Genomic DNA, 21,130 nt, shown 5'->3' with positions numbered 1-21,130 from the left:
AATACATTTAGATGAAAAAGTTGGAAGGTGCAATTTTTTTTTATTGTATTGAAAAAGCAACTTTGTAACTACAAAAAGTAGATACAAGTTTTATACCAATTTACAAACCTTGATAAGTATACACGTTTTTTTAAAATGTCGGTAGACTTCAGTTTCATATACTTTTTTTACAGGACATTTTTTTTAAATAATAGTATATTTGTTTTATTTTTCATCTTATTGAAAGAAAAATTATTATTACACTGAAAGTTTCTTTTACAATACAAATAAAACATTATTTATATATTATTTAATTCGTAATGTTCAAAAAAATCAGATCTTTAATATCTTAATACAGCAGCAGCTTTTTTTGCAGCAGCAACATTGAAAAAACTAATTCATGATAGAAAAAATTTGAAAATCGGAAAATAACTTGTTCATCCTAGAGATTTTTTCAAAACTATTCAAAATAGTTTAAGATAATTAAATAGTGTACATACGGGACATCCTGTATAAACTTAGACTAAGCCAAGTTGAAGACCTCTCTTGCGTTGTTAGGAATTGAATCTAGACATAATGAAGTAATTGTTTATTGTATATAATATGTTATATTAATTACTCTTTTCTCATTCATATTCTGTGATTATGAATTTCGAATTTCAGGTTCTTCTTTTGGCGCTGCCCTGGATCATTCAAAAACACTATACTAACTGTAGTATAGTCCTGCGCTGTAGCATGGTGCGGGTGACAGTTGGTTTCACTCTTAAAAGTTTACCGCGATTCACGATAAAAGTACTTGTACCTACATACTTGTATTATTATACAGGCAACTGCCACCCGCACCATGCTACAGCGCACATAGTTAAACACGGCACAATTATGACGTCACAACAAAGTAAAATCGTTTTTGTATAGGTATTCCTATAATTATTGTTATTTATTATAATGAATAATGCCAAATTGAATGAACCTAAAAATATATGATTTTTCGTCTAATTACATTATACATTTTTTGTTGATATTTAAAATATTAGATTCTTATTTGTGTAGCTTTTGCTATTGAAAATCGCACATAAATTAGTTTAATAATTTTCGAGTTCTTCGTTCTTTCCATAGACAAACGCATGACTTAGTTTTATAATAGGGATAGAATATCAAGATCGTGCGAAAAAACAAGTTTTCGCGCCTGCAAACGGGATCCTTAGAATCTCAGCTAAATAGAGCTTATAAATATTATGAATACCCGACGTTACGTCCCTTTGTTCTCTTTAATTAAACCAAGGGCGTAATAAAGTACTTTTAATTTTGATAAGGCACTTTTATTAGCTCGCCGGAAGGTGGGCGTCGTATAAAAAATCGCGGCTAAGTTTATTTTGTTTTACGGCGAAATTATAGCGTAAGTGAAATATACGGAGAATGTTTTTGGAAAAAATTGCTTTAATGGGACTTTAAATTATTTTTGGTGGGAGGTTACCACCCTACCAAAGACCGTCAAGCGATTTAGCATTCCGGTACCATGACGTGGAGAAACCGAAAGGGGTGTAGATTTGTAGATTTTTACTACTCCTATTAAGTTCCAGCCCGCTTCCATTTTAAATTGCATCATCACTTACCATCAGGTGAAATTGTAGTCAAGCTAACTTGTAAAGAATAAAAAAAAAAAACAGTAAAAGTACTACCCGGCAATTTTAGTAGGTTGTTTTAGGTAGTGTCCTAACCGAAAGTCTACCTAACCCGAGCTTATACGTTCAGAGGGCCTGGTGGCAGTTTGATACTGTTACTATCGCGTCAACGTAAACGCAAATTTCTATGGAATTGAAACAGCGCCATCTAGTGGCACTGCTGCACCACTGTTTCAATTCCATATAAATTTGCGTTTACGTTAACGCGATAGTAACAGTATGTAAATATTTGAAAACTCCCACTAGGTACACAGTTTTGACTGTACAGTTTTATCTAATCGAATTTTATTTCAATCAAAATCAACTGTACAAGTGTACAGTAAAGTGTAAGACAGAGAGAGATGAAGGTGAAGAGAATACAGTATAGCAATGCTGATCAATGCAGCAAACCTGTTTAGACGCGCTAAAAGCACGTCCCCTCCCACTCTCGCAGCAAGTAGCATGCTCATAAATCGCAAGACTGTTGATTCTTGAAATAAGCATGCTCATTATTAGCAATGTTGCGATACACATGCTAATAAGTAGCTGCTCAATAGTAGCATGCTTTCGTGCTTGAAATTAGCATGAGTAACTTAAGATGAAGCCAGGGAGGTAGTTTATATTTAGTGGACATTCGTTAATAGATGAATCAATTTTGCGACAGGGCCGGATTAAGGAAGGCTAAGGGAGAACGAAGCTGCGGGCGGTACGGTATGATACATAAAGTATTTCACTTCATTGTAATATTTTTAGTTTATTTTTTGCAGACTTCTGCAATGGGGGTTGTAAAACGCGAGGTAAATATTTTCAAAGTTACGAGTACCTACATTACGTACGCGATGGTGCAAATAGAAAGTGCTACATTTTTTATGATCCGCGCGGGGAGGAAATTAATTCATTCCACACGTCTCTGCGAGGCAATAAAGTTTATATCTTCCAACCTTTCGAACGAATTGAGCGGGGAATTCGTAATGTGGGACTTAATTTATAAGGATTTGTTGACGCAATTCAGGATATATGGGTTACGTGACAGTAAACGTCACTGTATACCGTGCAAGTAACACGTCATAGTAACTGGCGCAAGTAGCATGCACGACTGTGATCCTACTTGTCACTTGGAACTGCGTAACTAGTACCACCCTTTGTGATAGTTTTTACTGTAATACCGCTTCCATCTTAGATTGCATCATCACTTACCACCAGGTGAGATTGTAGTCAAGGGCTAACTTGTAAAGAATAAAAAAAACTAATATCTTCAGAAAATTACGAGCACTTCATATCCTGCACTGCTTATCCTGAGGACTCATTAACATAAATTAGAAAAGAAATTCATCATTTTGTACAATTTATGTACTTACCTACCCTAGTTAAAAACCTTTTGCACGCCACTGTCTCATGAATGTCTTAGAAAAACAATATTTTACAGCGAAAAATCAGACTTCAATAAATGAGGTATGTTTGGCTATCGCCAGCCCTTGTTCTATAACCTATTTTAATTTATGCGTACAAAAATGAAGGTTGGATGAAATGGGGTGAAATTTGCCCCAGATTTCCTGTTTCTGACGTTCGGACAAATAGGGTAAACGGACCGGACGAATAATCCGACGTTCTTTGGTATAGTTTAGCCCGTTTTTGCTGGATGATTTCGCAAGTTGCTTAGTAATGATATAATATTAAAGCGTAAGCTTTGCCTTGTAGGGTAAATGTATTTTACAGTTGTTGTTAGGATCTAGGTACGATCCTCGGGTACAAAATTTTTAAACAATATCAATTTTTGAAGTGAAACTTCTTTAGGCGCATGAGGGTAAAATATTTACAGATGTAACATCACGCCGGTATGCAACGGAAGTGTCGAGAAAGAGAGAGAGAGCGATCGAGATCGATTGAGAGAGAGTAAGACAGGGCGAACGCAGCATGAACCAGCTAGCCGTGGAGTGAGAGTAGGGAGCAAGCAAGTGAGAAAGATTGAGAGAAAAAGTGAGACTGAGCGAACGTCGTATCACGCACAGTGCTATGGAGTGAGAGGTGGGAGAGAGCTATAGTGAGAAAGATTGAACGAGAGAGAGAATACGAGATATCGAGAAATAATACACGCCATATTGGTTGTGTATTCGTTTACTAGTTAATTATTAGAACTTTAGATGGCATTTCTGTCGCATAGCGTCATTTGCAGTAAACGTAGATTTTTCATCTATTTACAATATTATTATATTTTAATGACAATAAAATTCCTAACTTATCTTCCTTTTTCCCTTCCTCTTAGTCTCGGAAATCTAAATTTTTAGATTTGTATAAATATAAACAAGATTTATAAATTAGTTCGCCAAAGAAGTTTCACTTCTGACATGTGTACTTTGTACGCACGCATTTTTTTTATCCCCCTATTACCACGGTAATGCGAAATAGGCGGGTGAAACCACGAGGTTAGTAAACAATAAATATAAATTCGACGCAGCTTCTAAGTTACATCGTCATTTGTATAACTGTCAAAAATTCATTTCTAAATCGGCTAGACTTCGTGCAGGAAGCAAGCCTAATCGCATCAGTGCCTGAGGCTTTAATAGACAGACCACGGTCGGTGAGGGTGAATTAGGGTAAAACGGGTTTGTGTCAAATCGGCCTGTCCCGGATATCCGGGTAGCGGTGGGTAAACAGGGGTAACGTGTGGAAACGCTGTTAAGTTGTTACCAATTCCACTATTACTTTCAACACTGTTTCCTTCCTTTGGCTCCCCATTTTCGGACTACAATATTTCCTAATTAATGAATTGTTCTTAATTGCCCTGTTGGTCTAGTTATTATTTCTTTCGGCTTTGTATTATTAAGTCTTCCTGTTTTATAAGAAATTCCAAAGATTTAATGGACATGAGGATGAGTCGGGGTAAAACGGCTTTATGTCAAATTTACCTCTCCCGGATATCCGGGTGACGGCGGGTAAACAGGGGTAACGTTCGGAAACGTTAAGTTTTTACCGATTCCAGTAATACTTCCAACACTATTTACTTCCTCAGGACTTAAATATTTCGCAATGAAATTTCAGTTCAGTTATTTTACTGGGCTTTGTATTTCTAGCTCCTCGATCGGGTAGTAAAAGGTTGAATTTTTATTTCTTTCAAGAATTTCTCAGGCTTTAATGATGATACCACGCTGAGTGATGGTGAATTAGGGTATAACGGCCTTTTGCCAAATCGCTCTGTGCCGGATTTTTTTAAAAGTAGAACTTCTTTACGCACTTGAGAAGTAAGCAGGTGAAGGCGTTACGAAAAGTGTAATCGAGCGAGATGAACGAACATTTTGAGGGAGAGCTAAAGAAGTTTTATTTCAATCGTTTGATCTAAAGCACACTAGCTTTTTAAGTATTACATGGAATATAGAGATAAAAAGAAAAAAGTAGTTTATAAAAGGGCAGCTTTATCGCTAAGAAGCGATTTCTTCTTAGAAGTGGTTGCTGTTTACCCGCCCTCACCCGGATATCCGGATAAGGTGAAGAAACGGTGTTAAACTGTCTCCTTCGTTTAGTTCCTTATTTTCAGAATAAACACTATTTCAGGATATCTTTGTTTGTACTTGTTTCGCCAGCTATTTCTGTAAATTTCTGTAAACAAAATCGCCGTGACTTGATATAAATTATGATTTGACGAAAACAATTTCTCTACATTTTGGACAGGGTTCCTCAATATTAACTTATATTATTTTAATCCTTAAATTTAATAACAAATTTTGCCGTGGAAACCATAGAGTCGCAGTGCCAAAAAACTCCCAATCATTTCACCGCGGCTAATCGCCTCGACTGGTGACAGAAGCGCTGGCTCATTTTGCGCAAAGGATCAGCCTGGCTGTCCAGCGCGGAAATGCAGCCAGTATTCTTGCCACCATTCCACGTGGGCATGATTTGTATTATTATTAGTATAAGTTAGCTTAAGTTCCTTATTGTATTATTTCTTGGTAAAACAATAAATTTTTATTTCATTTCATTTCATTATATATTAATAGGTACAACATAATTTGTTTGTTGTAGATTTACCCTTTCTTTTTAAATTAATCGCAAAGAGATAAATCGACGCCTCCCGTGACCAGAAGGCTGGCCTATATTTAGGTTAGACAATCAGTATTGCCATAATACATAATACTGCCAGCCTTCTGGGCACTTTACCAATGAATATCGATTTTGCGATATTATATTTTATTCAAGTATTACTCGGGCTTGAGTATCCCAAGTTACCCCAAGTCACCAATAACGAGATAGAAAAGGCACATCCTGCAAAGTTTCAATGTACAAAGTGAATATTAAATGTGTACAATCTGTACAAGAGAGTACAAATAGTAGGGGAGCCCGGGATGCTAAATTTGCAGTTACTAAAACGTCATGAGGACCGATTACATGTGGTAGATTAAATGATACGTAATAAATGGTCTGTTATGCAGGTTTCGTCACGATGTTTTCCTTCACCGATTGAGACACGTGATATTTAATTTCTTAAAATGCACACAACCGAAAAGTTGGAGGTGCATGCCCTGGACCGGATTCGAACCCACATCCTCGAGAATCAGAGGCAGAGGTCATATCCGCTGAGCTATCACAACTCAAAAAAATATAAGGATTTACTTGTAAAATGAAAATAAGTCTGGTTTTAAAAAGAATAAGAAATTAAAATAAATGAGTTTATTTAGATGTATTTACGTCATTTGTATAGGCAGTTTGTTTTACATATACTTAGTACTTATGTCTTTTATATTTTAATATGCGTGTTATATATTAACTATGTTGTTACAGGTGAACCAACATACATCATTATCAAAGGAAAGAACTGTTGGTAAGTTATATTTGTATATGGAAGCAAATAATTATGTACGTACCTACTATCTTTATTTTACTAGCCGTAGCCCCGCAATTTCACCTGCGTGGTTCCCATTACCGTTAAATACGTGTATAAAATATAGCCTATAACATTCACATATAACGTGGCTTTCTATTGGTAAAGGAATTTTCAAAACCGGTTCAGTAGATCCAGAGATTATCCTCTGCAAAATCACAAACTTTACCTATTTACAATATTAGTATAGATCATTTTATGGAATTCAGTTTTTCACATAACCCGTGGGAACCATTTATTTTTCCAGAATTAAAAGTAGCCTATGTGTTAATGCAGGGTATTATCTATCTTCGTTTAGAATTTCAGCCAAATCGGTTCTGAATTGAGGCGTTAAAGAGTAACAAAATCCAACAAAATTTCGCGTTTATTATATTAGTAGGATAGGATAGGATCTAGAGGAAGGTCCAGCCATCACAGGCTTGTATATATTACCTAGTACGAAGTTGTCAAAGTATTCGCGTTTAACTTGGCATCAACAGAAAGTTTTCCTTACCGACTCAAAAACTATTAACTCAAACAGTTATAGCAACTTTAACCCAACTTCAATCTTTGCCTGGAAAAAACTCGAACTTTGCCGAAAGTCCGACAATATCCGCAAATAGAATTTCCCGCTTTGTACCCACGTCTTTATTCGTATTGTTTCTGCATTCATTTCCTTCCATTTCCATTCCATTTTCCAAGTTTCTCAACGTTCATTCTTTTATTTTTGTGTCAATAAAAATGTTTGTTGATGTAGTCTCGTTACGGGTCATGAGGCTTCGTGTTCTAGGTTATAAAACACTTGCATAACAGAGTTTACCTGAATGTATACTAAAGTTTAACTCGCTGTGCAATGTTTCATCATCATGTCAGCCGATGGACGTCCACTGCAAGACATAGGCCTTTTGTAGGGACTTCCAAACATCACGATCCTGAGCTATCTGCATCCAGCGAATACCTGCGACTCGCTTGATGACGTCAGTCCACCTGGTGGGGGGCGACCAACACAGCGCTGCGCCATCGGCTCTTCGAACTATGTGCCCCGCCCATTGCCACTTCAGCTTCGCGACAGTTGAGCTATGTCGGTGACTTTAGTTCTTCTGCGGATCTCCTCATTTCTGATTCGATCACGCAGAGATACTCCGAGCATAGCTCGTTCCATCGCCCGCTGTGTGAGTCTGAGTTTTCTTGTGACGCCCATAGTTAGCGACCAAGTCTCGGAACCACAGGTCATCACTGGCAACACGTACTGTTCGATGACTTTTGTCTTCAGGCACTGAGGAATTTCGGATGAAAAGATATCGCGAAGTTTTCCCGAATGCGGCCCAGCCGAGTTGGATTCGGCGGTTCACCTACTTCTCAAAATTTGACCTACCTAACTGTTTAATGTGTGTAATGTTTATCACTAAACACATTAGAAATGGAAGTAGAAAACGCATGACATAAAATGTTTGTTCTAAGCTTATTAATCAAATTTATTTAGAGTTTATTAAAATTATTGTTACAGGTGTGAAATATGTGCGGTTTCACCCGCGTAGTTCTTGTTCCCTTGAGATTACGGGGATAAAATATAGCCTATGTGACACTCCCAAATGACGTAGCTTTCTTGCGGTAAAAGAATTTTAAAAACCGGTTAAGTAGATCCAGATATTATCCCCCACAATACCACAAACTTTACCTCTTTATTATATTAGTATAGATATGCGATTAAAGTAGATTCACAACTAAAACTAACCGCGAGAATCACCGTCTTTAATAGATCTATCGATCTCGTTGCCAATATGTCCATCAAACCCACCAGTTTATAGCGTTCGGGCGTAAATAACCCGATGATGGATTCTTCCTAAACTAAATTTAACCGCGCGCTGAGAGATAAAATTCGAAACGTTGATATTGAGTTACTGTTATCTTTATGCTGTGTTGACACGTGCGTGCATGCTTGGCGAACAAGCTTGTAAAACTCGACGTGTGATGTAATCTATGCTAATATTAAAAAATGCGAACTGCCTATTTGTCTGTACATCTTATATCTGTCTACTACGTGTAGAAGCACTGTGCAAAAAGGTTGGTTTTATTGTTAACATTCAATATTCTTGGTATGGTTTATGCGTCTAAGTTATAATCTATATAATGTTCCTTATAACTTAAAATATATTTTCAATGCTAAATTAACGTCTGCCTGTATGTCAGTCTGTTTGTCAGTCTATTTTAATGTATATGTTTCACCACTATACTAAATGTTTAACATTTCGTAAAGAGATCAATGTAAATGGCACTATAAAAGGACATAAAGTAGTTGTTGAACATGAAAACTTATACATAATAAGTTATAATTATAATAAAAAAATTAAATAGTAAATAAAAAGATAAATATAGGTACCTGAAGGTCACTAAATGTGTTTTTAGATTAAATTAATAGGTTCTACGTTCAGAGCTCACATTTAGGTTTGTGAAATGACCTGCCACGTATTATTAACTAAAATTAAGGATTAAAGTTTGACATTAATTTTAATCCTTAAGGCCGACTATTCCAAATAAAATTTGTCAGGCAAGCATGTACGAACGTGTAGAGCCAACTTAACATAAAATGTATATGGATTACTGTTATCGTTACGTTTGTGTTACGTAAAACGTATAACGTAAATGTGTCTACGTCATAACGTTAAGCGCATTCATATTTGAACAACACCGGCATTCATAATATGCTTAATGTCAGGCATTGGCGTGCACAAGGAGTTTAACTACGGTAAGCACAATTTTTACAAACTGTACTTAATATTCCTTTTTCAATACCGATTCGTAATTAGTTTTCGGAGTAGACAGTACATTTTTGAATCAATACCGTGCCTTTTGGCTTCGGCCGTGGCTAGTTACCACCCTATCGACAAAGGCGTACCGCCAAGCGATTTAGCTTTCCGGTACGATGTCGTAGAAACCGATAGGGGTGTGGATTTTCATCCTCCTCCTAACAAGATAGCCCGCTTCCATCTTAGATTACATCATCACTTACCATCAGGTGAGATTGTAGTCAAGGGCTAACTTGTAAAGAATAAAAAAAAAGTAACAAGGAAATTAAGATAAGAATAATAGAAAATGCTTATATTTTTATTTTTGATCTTAGGAATCATTGTGATGTTGAGATGTGTTTTGTATGAAATCTTTAAAAAAAGACAGATAGCAGAATTCAATACCTAGAATCGCTTGTACATTATTTTTTCCATCAACCGGCATTCAATTTCCCGTCTCCATCTACCTTCGTTTCCGGAACAGAACAATGCTCTCGCAAAATGAATGGGAGTTATAATTCCCTTGACTATCCTCAGTGTGATGGGATTTTAATAAAAATAAAATCTACTACTAAATAAAGCTACTGTAAATTTACAAGTAGTTAATAAATTAAAGTTTTAATAAAACAACTGTTCTGTTTGAATTGAATAAAGCTGCATAATAAGGCAATATTTTTGATATTCAAATCTTGGTTTAATTTTTTTTGTAGGTACATGTAAAATGTACATTAACCCTAATGTACATTTTTTGTTTAGAAATTAAATATCTCAATCGGTGGCGTAAAAACATCGAAAGGAAACCTGCATGAGAATTTTCTTAATTCTCTACGTGTGTGAAGTCTGCCAATTCGCATTACGCCAGCGTGGTGGACTATTGGCCCTTTTCAATTTGAGAGGATACTCGTGCTCAACAGTGAGCTGAATGAGGGTTGTTAATGATGTAATGTCTCCTGGGCATGTTTCAAAAGTCCAGACCCTAAACCGACCTCCTTGTTTTAGGGTCTGGATCCTGGAAACCTACTACTTTCCAAAGCCATTGCAGTTCTAACTTTATAATTTCCACCGGCAAATACAACGTTGGCCCGGGTAACCCAGGTATACCCCCGTATAAAAGTATATGACCATGATAATATGATGTATAAATAAAGACGTCGTTAAATGATCGGCTTAAAAATAGTATATGTTTCTTTAAAGAAAAATAATTTACTTTTATGTTCTCTGGTGTACCAAATCGGCGAAGTAACATTTGAAGCTGTAATATTTTTTTCTGTTACCTACAAGCTTAACAAACTAGAAAACAAACGAACCAATCATAAGCCTTCAAAAAATATCGTAAAACTCTGGCTGCATGGTCAACCATCTTAGCTTGTCCCGTTGTGGATAAATTAAAGATGAATTAAAATGGGCAGGGATGGGCTTTGGGCATTCCCTTTTTTCCGCCTTCATAAAATATGGCATGTCTGACTATGGAGACTCACGTTCTAAATCAGAGTTTCCCAAACTTCTTTGAGTCGTAGACCCCTTGCTATATTTTACCGTGTTGGGTAGACCCCCTACTTACCTGATATTGATTTTCTGTATCCTACAACTTACACATTTTTATAAACATATATAATAAATTTTTGTCTTCATTGGTACTTTTAAAATAATAATAATTTGATATTATAAGATAGTATGATGTGCGATCCACTATCGTGCACACTCATTTAATAGGCCCCCAAATTTTTTTTCGCTGACATAAACCCCTTGAATTTTGTCATAGACCCCTAGGGGTCGATGTAGACCACTTTGAGAATCACTGTTCTAATTCGTTCTTCCTAAAATAAACTAAATATTTTTACTTAGGTATTTGTTTGTTTCTTTAAATACCGATTTTATTTAACATAACATAACGATAGCGAACTTATCAGTATGTGTATGTACCTTATAGATAGATTTTCTATCTGATAGTTTATCTTCGTGTAAATATTTCGAGCCAACTCATCAGTGGGCATATGACGTCACGGTCATAATACGTGAGATTACCGATGACGTAGTATGACGTCACCAATCACTTGTATTAGCTATCTAATAAGAATATATCAGTCTATCACAATCAACTCTGAACAGATATTACGTCAAAATATATACCACTACCCTTCAAAAGTGCCACAGTTATTCTTAAAATCTCCATAACGTTCGTTTCTTTAGCGGCATTGGCTGCTAACCAATCTCAATCTCAATTTTGATATACAGGGTGTCCCGTAATTAATAGATAATGCCCAAATGGTAGAGGCACCACCTATTTATATAAAACTAATTTGAATAATTTTCCAAAAATCCCGAGGGTGACCAAGTTATATATTTTCTTCGAATTTTTTAAAATTTTCTTTCTTGAATCAGTTTTTTTCAATGCTGTAACTGTTGTAATTAAGATTTTAAAAATCCGATTTTTGTTAAACATTGCGGATTTAATTGACAATGTACTACTTTTAAAAATAATGTTTTATTTGTACTACTTTTAAAAATAATGTTTTATTTGTTTTGTAGAAGAAGTTTTGAATGCAATAATTATTTTTCTTTCATTAAAATGACGAATGAAGTTTTATACTAATTTATAAACCTCGTTAAGTGTAGAAGTTTTAAAATAACAGCTCCATACATTTTTTTACAGACTTTTTTTAAAACGGGTCATCTTAATGACCACGAATTCATCACGAAATCTCAAAAACGTGACGTACAAAGATGAAATTTGGCAGGGAGGTAGTCTATAGTTAGTGGGTATCTGCTAAGAAGATTTCTCGATAGAGCTGGATTAAAGAGGATAGGGCGGACGAAATCATGGCATTCGCTAGTACACAATTTCTGTAATAGAATTATCTCTTACTATAAATCATTTTCACGTCTTATAGGATTTATTTCAGATCTCGTTAGTACAGAATCTTATCAGGTCGTTGCTCTGTGAGTCTGTGTGGGTAGATATTAAAACCCACACTTATTTAGATCCTTTCCCTACAATATAACTGCTATTAGTAAAAGCTCTTCAGGAAATTTTCATAGAAGAGTATGAAAATTCATATTTCATAAATTTCTATTCCACATCACCGATTTCATTATTCTGTTTGATGTAGTTCTTAATAAACATTTGTTGATAACACGCTGACGTCAGTGCGTTATCAACTGAGTAGAAAGACTATACTATAATAAATATAATGTATACTTAATAATATAAAAGAGGTAAATTTTGTGTGGTTATAAGGGTAATCTCTGGATCTAATAAAACGATTTTAAAAATTCATTTACCAATCTAAAGCCACGTTATTTGCAAATGCCACAGGCTATTATTTATCATCGTATTCTCACGGGTACGGGGACCACGCGGGTGAAACCGCGCGGCGTCAACCAGTACTTAATATATGAAATGTTTATTCTATTATTAACGTTAGCTTTGGTACTGTTAAATATTTCGCAACATTTAGATGGTATTTTTTGCAAGATATTATCTTTGAGCACCTTTAATGATATGTTATCGCTTCAAGATGTTGAAGACACTTGAAAATATTATCATAGACAACTGACGATCTTGTTGACTTGGTTAATTAGGTAATTCCCCGATAGACTCAGTACATCTATACTAATATTATAAAGCTGATGAGAGATTTTGACCCACAGATTTGCCAATTCGAGACTATCTGGTCTTGAGTTAGCTACATAAATTGTCGGTCAAAATAAATTTATTCAAAGCCGATTTTTATTTAACTTATTCAAATAAAACTTCATCAAACTAACTTTCATACAAAAGATACGTAGATTTCATACCTACTAATTATTAACTGCATTATTTAAACAATATGTTAACGATTCAAAATGAACATTAGTTCCAACGATGAATAAACGAATTTTGATTTACTTACATTTTGGTTACCACGACGCGGTTTTTCAAAAAGAGCTCTAAAGTATAATTATATTATAAAGCTGAAGAACTTGTTTGTTTGTTTGAACGCGCTAATCTCAGGAACTACTGGTCCGATTTGAACAAAACCTCTCAGTGTTAGATAGCCCGTTTATCGAGGAAGGATATAGGCTATATTTTATCCCCGTATTCTTACGGAAACTGGAACCACGCGAGTGAAACAGCGCGGCGTCAGCTAGTATCGATATATTTCGGACCCTTATTCCATGTACAATGCGAAATTAATATTGTTTATATTAAATTTGATATGAGTCAACTATTCAAGCAACACGTGCGAAACTTAATCGGGTCGCTAGAGGTCGCTATTAGATAGTATAATAAGCGTGTTATACGTTGAACATTTAAAAGTGTACATTAAATTCCTGTTAACGGAATAAACGCGCGGAAAATTTCGCAGAAAATAATTCCACACGTCGACAGTGGAGTCTGTAGGAGAATTTTCATGAATTTTTCAAATTCCACCTTTTCCGAAGCATTCACAGCGTATATAATAATGAATATTTAATTCAAACGTGTTCTCAACATAAAACATGCATTAGACTGGAAAAAATACCGAAGGCGCGAACATTGGAGAATAAATTTCATAAATTATGCAAAGAAGAACCTCCCGTCGTCTCGCTAAGAGTGGTGGCTTATGGGATTATTTTATAGCAAAATACGTTGGAGATACGATCGATTTTCCACCTTTGAATATTGTTATTAGTATATTTTCCTTTACCTCATCTATACTAATATTATAAAGAGGAAAACTTTGTTTGTATGTTTGTTTGTTTGTAATGAATAGGCTCAAATACTACTGGACCGATTTTAAAAATTCTTAAATCTTTCATCGTAATTAGATGAAAGTTCATACAGTTTTAGCTTCCTACAGTAAATTATATTTTTTAATACATGAACAGCTATATACTGATATAGTATAGATTAATTGATAAAAGGTTTGGATTTGTAAAACTTAATTTGAAAATCATGTATTTTTTAAATTCGAAACGTCAAAAACGCTATCGTCATAAAATGACGTCACAGTGTTACTTGATATAAACAAACTAATTGTTAACTTATATTTTGTCAAATTCTCAAACGTTTGTAGGGATTTGTTATAGTGACGTCATGAAATAGTCGAAATATAGACCTCATAGGCTCGTATTGTCAAAAACATATTTAAAAACTAAAATTTTCATGTAATAACGTTTAAAAAAAAAGTATGATTTTTTTCAATCTAGTAGAACGATAATGTACTATTTAAAAAAGTGTCAATTAGCCTATTAGCTTAAATCAGTGAATAATATTGTATTTATATCGAAATAATAAAACATTCTGAAAAATTTTCGATTGGAAAAACAACCCGTCACCGTTGGCGGGTTAACAATTTTAGCATTATGCTCGTTCATGATAATGGCGTTCCTTTGCCTTCATGTTTAAACCTCCCCAAAGGTTACAACTGAAACTCATGTGGCAACTTACCAAGCTATTAAACGTACTTAGTACTCGCAAGATCACTTCAAAACTTTAGACTAGTCTGTACATGTTTAAACAAGTAGAAACATGTCCGGGCTGAGTGAATTCTCACCACAGAATACTGGTACACAGAGAATATGCTGAATATGTTCGTAGGTTGGCTTTTGCTTTGGAAGTCACTTTAATTGCATCACAGAGTACCCAGAGTAAGTCTTTACAAGCAACGCACTGAAGACGGTGTTAAAAAAAAAACAAATGTCTCTTTAACAACCGCATATACAATTTTTTTTCATAATTTGTATTTAAAAATTTAACACTAACAACAATATTTTTGCTAAGAAAACTAATGTCGAACAAAGGTTATGATTCACAACATTTGTCAGGACTACTTAATTAACAAATCAAATTGTAACCAAATTAAGACCCTAGAATGGCAGATAATGACCTTGAGTGAAGTCACGCACTTGTGAACAATGTGTGTAGGGTTAAAGGATCCTTTGACTGTTAACAAACACTCCCCTTTTCCACTCAAGTCACTCTTCCCGCCTATCCCATAAAGAATTACACAACAAGAGATGTGGACGGCTCGAACGCCACGAGCACACTGAAGCCGTCCGTACCGCAAGTCGTTACAACGCGGCGATAGCAAATAGGCTACTTGCCTGCAGTACTAAAACAAGAAGATTTTTTGCATATAAGCAGTTTAGATGCCTAGAAAATCAGTTTAAAGCCATGAGACGTGTTCTGGAGTGGAGACCACGCTCCAGCAAGCGCAGTGTAGGACGCCCTCTAGCTAGACGACTACGGTCCGACGACAACAAGTGGGAAGCGGCTGGATGAAGAAGGCGGAGGATCGTGTGTGGTGCCGCGCTCTCGGAAAGGTCTATGTCCAGCTGTGGACGGATACATGCTGATGATGAAAGCCATGAGTAGTGCTTTTCGGAATATATTGGTCCAGGTCTGGCTGGTGGGAGGCTTCGGCCGTGGCTAGTTACCACCCTACCGACAAAGACGTACCGCCAAGCGATTTAGCGTTCCGGTACGATGTCGTGTAGAAACCGAAAAGGGGTGTGGATTTTCATCCTTCTCCTAACAAGTTAGCCCGCTTCCATCTTAGACTGCGTCATCACTTACTATCAGGTAGTCAAGGGCTAACTTGTAAAGAATAAAAAAAAAAAAAAATATTGGCTAAACATTATTCTTTGGGAACATTTGAAAAAATCTTTTCTTAGCTTTAATAAGTTTCATAACAAGTAAGTTCTTAGGGCAATGTTAATGAAAGCGAAAAATTAAACCAAGACGCTGGTCCACCGAGAGTGCCTCATTAATTTTGATTATGTTTCTTCAAAGAAAAACGTGTTTTTTTTATTTTTGACAACCCACTCGACTTCTCTTTGGTCGTACAGTGGCTGACAAACTTGTTTAAAAGTAAATGTAACTATTCCACATTAGCAACAAAACCATTAAAAAAAGTAATAAGTAAGTAATAGTACTAGATCCGGCGTAAGAAATATATACCGTCATCTGATATTTATTTGAGATACGAATACTGCGACCTCCGTGGCGCAGTGGTATATGGCGCAGTGGTATATGGTCTGGCTGGTGGGAGAGGGAGAGATTACCTCCATGTGAAATGTTGAGTTAACTAGTTGTTCCGATAGTCGTATCAGTCAGTGGTATTATAACGAAAAGCTTTCACTTACTGTTGAGTTTCTTGCCGGTATCTTCTCAGCAGATCTGCCTTCCGAACCGGTGGTAGAATCTTTACAAATAGTCAACTGACGTGTCAAAAGTGCTTGTAAACTGAGCCTACTTGAAATAAATTAATTTTGAATTTTTTTGAATCTTAACTACAGGGTCTGATACAGAAGGCAGTCTTGAGACGGCGCGTATTGTGAAGAGATTCCTCACTCCGGAGCCCTGACCAGCGGTTGTTTGGGCACTCAAATGTCCCGCAGATTTTTCTATACATTTGTAAAAGTGTATGTTATTAAAACTTAAAAAAAAACGAGGGAAAAAATTATAAACTGATAAAAATTGTGTCATTGTTTTAACCAAACCGTTCTACTGAGTTCTAGTTAAATTTATTACGCGTTACCATAACGAAACGGTGATTACTTCAGTTCCGTGCAATTGAACGAGAGACGGTCCGTCACAATGTGCTGGATGACTTGCCGAATATCAAGGTTGGGCTCACACTATTGAACAAGAGCCTGCGACTGCCAGATATTCTAAATGGTCGGCATTCTTTGTCAGCATATGCTCCTACCATAAATAAGTACTGTACTAAATTATGGAGTTTGGAGGTGACTTTGGAAAGTAAGAGGTTTCGAGCTTTCACAACCTCACCAGTATACTCAGAAGCACAATTATCCGCTTTTGACTGCCGTATTTACCTACGTTTTTGGTGGGAGGCTTCGGCCGTGGCTAGTTACCACCCTACCGACAAAGACCGCCAAGCGATTTAGCGTTCCTCCTCCTGACAAGTTAGCCCGCTTCCATCTTAGACTGCATCATCACTTACCATCAGGTGAGATTGTAGTTAAGGGCTAACTTGTAAAGAATAAAAAAAAGGGAAAGTCAAAGTCAAAGTCAAAATTCATTTATTTCAAATAGGCTTAGTTTACAAGCTCTGTCGAAACGTCAGGTAATAATATTAAACTTAAGATAATGGTGATAATAATCATTCGAAAACTTGAAATTAAAGTTACGAGGGTTCCAAACGCGCCTTGGTCCGAGAAGACCCCAAAACAAACTCAGCCAAGGTTTATTTTCAAGGTACGTCTGGCTATGACAGGCTCTCGTTTCGCAATACTCCGCAATACCAGGCAATACTGATGCGAGTGACGTCATTCGCGTCTGTTTCAATTGAATTCAATTCATATACTTTATGGACTTTGTTATTTGGATTTGTAGAACAGTGTTGCGGGAATCGTATTGTGTTTGGTGCACCAACACTCCGCCTAATTTGTTAATTTAGCTGAAAGTTTAGGTTTTAGGTTAAACATCGATCTCCTATCTATACTTCTATACTAATATTATAAAGCTGAAGAATTTGTTTGTTTGTTTGATTGAACACGCTAATCTCAGGAACTATTAGTCCGGTTTGAAAAATTCTCTTATTGTTAGATAGCCCATTTATCTAGGAAGGCTGTAGGCTATATATTTTCCCCGCATTCATACGGGAACGGGAACCACGCGGGTGAAACCGCGCGGTGTCAGCTATTTTTAGTATAAAAGGTCAATGAGGCTAAAGCGTTTTGGCGTTGGTTGGTTCGTTTTTGTCAAATACATTTTATTACAAGCGGATGCCCGCGATTTCGTCCGATAGGAATTTATTTTTTCAGAAATCCCTCGGGATCCATGGATTTTTTCGGGACAAAAGTAGCCTATATGTTAATCCAGATATATCTCCTCTTCTAATTTCAGGCGATTCGGTTCAGTAGCGGAGACGTGAAAGAGTAACAAAAATTCACACCATCAAAATAAGTTTTCGTAAATCTCATGAATCTAAGATTTTTTTCGGGATAAAAGTAGCCTATGTGTTAATGCAGAGTAAAATCTATTTCCATTCCAAATCGGTTTAGTAGTTGCGGCGTTAAAGAGTAACAAACATCCAAACATACATCAAAACATCCATACAAACTTTTGCGTTTTTATTATAAGTAGGATGAATAGTCACTTTATTTGAGAGTAGTTTGTCATTCCTTGGTGAAAAAGTTAAGCTTGACTATTAAGTAAAATAAGTATTGTTTCATCATTTCCAATGTTATAAAGTCAGCCATTGACGGTCAATTATTCTCACGTTTCTGCAGCAATCAATAATTGATCGTCAATGGCGTGCATTACACTAGTTCCGAGCTTTGGCTCAACAACCCGCATTACAGCAGAGCGATGGATATAAGGTCCAGGAGGACTTAGTGGGCGATTAATGGACCACAATAAAGTGTATAGTCATTGTAATTTATTTACATTCCTCATTTTACACATCGCTTATGTAACCGTAACTGTTACATAAACAAATTTTCCACTTTGACATTTACACATTGCGTGACAAAACACTCAACATTGCTACAAATGTTGCAAAGCAAATGAATTTAAGTGGCATAAAGTGAACGAGCAAAACACTTGAGAACACTTTCCAAAGGCACTTAATCTAATAACAATTCACTTTCCACGCAAACGACAAAAGTGATTTTAACTTGCAAAAGCAAAAACAAGTTGCCAAGTTTTGCAAGAAACTGTCATAAGCATTTAGATGGAAGTTTGGAATTAATTGTACTCTCAAAACTCTGGAGATGATAAAATAATTCGTTTGTAGGTAGGTAGGGTATCCTTTGTACTGGTAAATGTTTAGTTAGCAAGAAATTGTTTCAGTCCACACTGTTTTTACTAAAGCGTTGACTACGGCTTGGGTCATTAAATTAAGTACCCCTTGAGAGTTCTGTTCATTATTTTTAAAGGACTTGAAACAATATTTCTCTGGAACATCACAGAGTATAAAATTGTTGGCTAAAGTAGGATTTCCGTGGTAGCCCAGTGGATATGACCTCAGCCTCCGATTCTGGAGGGTGTGGGGCATGCATCTCCAACTTTTCAGTTGTGTGCATTTTAAGAAATTAAATATCACGTGTCTCAAACGGTGAAGGAAAATCATCGTGAGGAAACCTGCATACCATAGAATTTTCTCAATTCTCTGCGTGTGTGAAGTCTGCCAATCAGCATTGAGTGAGCGTGGTGGCCTAACCCCTCTCATTCTGAGAGGAAACTCGAGCTCAGCAGTAAGCCGAATATGGGTTGATAACGAACGAAGGCGAAACTGCGCTCTGGTACTCTAATTCATTCAACAATACATGTCTCAATACACCGTTACAACATAAACAATGTTATTCAGTCAGACAATAACCAAAAGCAATGTAACAATTTAGGTTTCTGACGTTGTTTGTATATATTTAGACTGGCACGTGTGCGTTCATTATCTGCATCATCTACTAGTACAGGAGCCAAAGGAAAGATTTTTGGATTTACTCTAACGCGTTAGAAAAACATAAGGGGATACCTTGCATGTCGTAGAAATCCTACAGCATGAGATACACATATATTTCGTTTATGACAAACAAAAAAAAGTTGAGAAATACTCAGTCAGCACGTCAGAGAATGGTGTTCGAATGAACACTCTTTAATGTTGTAAGTTCCTAGATAATAGGTATTAACAATTTATTCTTTATGTTATTGTGGAGGGGAGTGTTGGTATAAATAAAAAGTTATTTGATGACTTGAGCTCAGTTGTTTGTTAGGCAGCGTAGATGCCGTCACGATGCCAGTCGTGTTAGTGATTTTGTGCAATTATAGTTAGTGTTGTTTATCATAGATTGTTTAGTGTGGACATGGAGAACATGTCGGGCTGGGAGATGAGTGTTAATGCATTCTAAAAGGATCCTTTAAACCTACTCCCAAGGTCACAAGTCCTGGGACCTGCTCGAGATGTTTCTCACAAAAGAATGGTACAATCACTGTCGCTGTAATCCGTGACGTCACATTAGTTAATAGCTAAAAAGTGTTTTGAAAATCTGATAATTTTAGCGTAATCTAAGGTAATGTGAGGATCACAAAGTTGCAAAACTGAAGGCCTAGGACAAGATATCTCGTGACCAAAGAGACATTTCGTCCTTCTTTCTCCCGTTGACCCTGGCCGTGGCTAGTTAAAAACAGTCTGACAAAATTTATTTGTTTCCACTGATCGTTATAATCAGTGTAAAGAATCAGGGACATAAAATATAACAACAACACGCGTATATCATTATTAAACAAGCTTTATAGCGCACTCTAACGAATATGATCTCGATAAATCATAACTCGGTTCAGAGACTCAACCGCGCTCCAGTGGGCGGTAAATTTATTTGAATTTGTCTGTGCCATTTTTAAATAGAATTATCTATCATTATTAGCAACCCATATTCAGCTCACTGTTGAGCACGAGTCTCCTCTCAGAATGAGAGGGGTTAGGTCAAAGTCCACCGCGCTGGCCCAATGCGAATTGGAAGACTTCACACACATTCTCAGGTATGCAGGTTTCTTTACGATGTTTTTCATTCACCGTTTGAGACACGTGATATTTAATTTCTTAATTTTTGGAGATTAAACCCAGCCAATTTACTTAAATTCTTGAATCACATTACTTTTCGCATATTTTTCATGATTTATGGACAAATTTTAATAACTGTAGCTCTAAAAATGGAGGATTTTCTATAGAACTTTCAACCCCCATTGCATCCCCTTCTGATTTTATTTTCGCTATGAAAATTATAACCTGCTCCGTATTATGGTCTCAAACCGTGATAAGTTTCGTTTGACTCCATCCAGTAGTTTCTGCGTGATGCCCGGTCAACAAAAAATATAGACAGACAGACAAGAAATCGAAAAAAAATATTTTTGGCGGCAGTAT

General features: G+C 36.2%; 1 protein-coding gene across 2 annotated transcripts in view; it reads left to right on the top strand.

The window, feature by feature from the left end:
- LOC112055289 (5-hydroxytryptamine receptor 1-like) overlaps positions 1-21,130 on the top strand; it is a 158,124-nt gene that overhangs the window by 72,588 nt on the left and 64,406 nt on the right. For both annotated transcript variants that reach the window (XM_052888920.1, XM_052888921.1), the window contains one exon: positions 6,414-6,453. The gene's annotated coding sequence lies outside the window, so the exon portion shown is untranslated. The remainder of the gene's footprint in view (positions 1-6,413; positions 6,454-21,130) is intronic.

Source organism: Bicyclus anynana, chromosome 24 (genome assembly GCF_947172395.1).
Source record: "Bicyclus anynana chromosome 24, ilBicAnyn1.1, whole genome shotgun sequence".
Classification (NCBI taxonomy): domain Eukaryota; kingdom Metazoa; phylum Arthropoda; class Insecta; order Lepidoptera; family Nymphalidae; genus Bicyclus; species Bicyclus anynana.
This window is presented reverse-complemented; position numbering and strand designations above follow the sequence as displayed.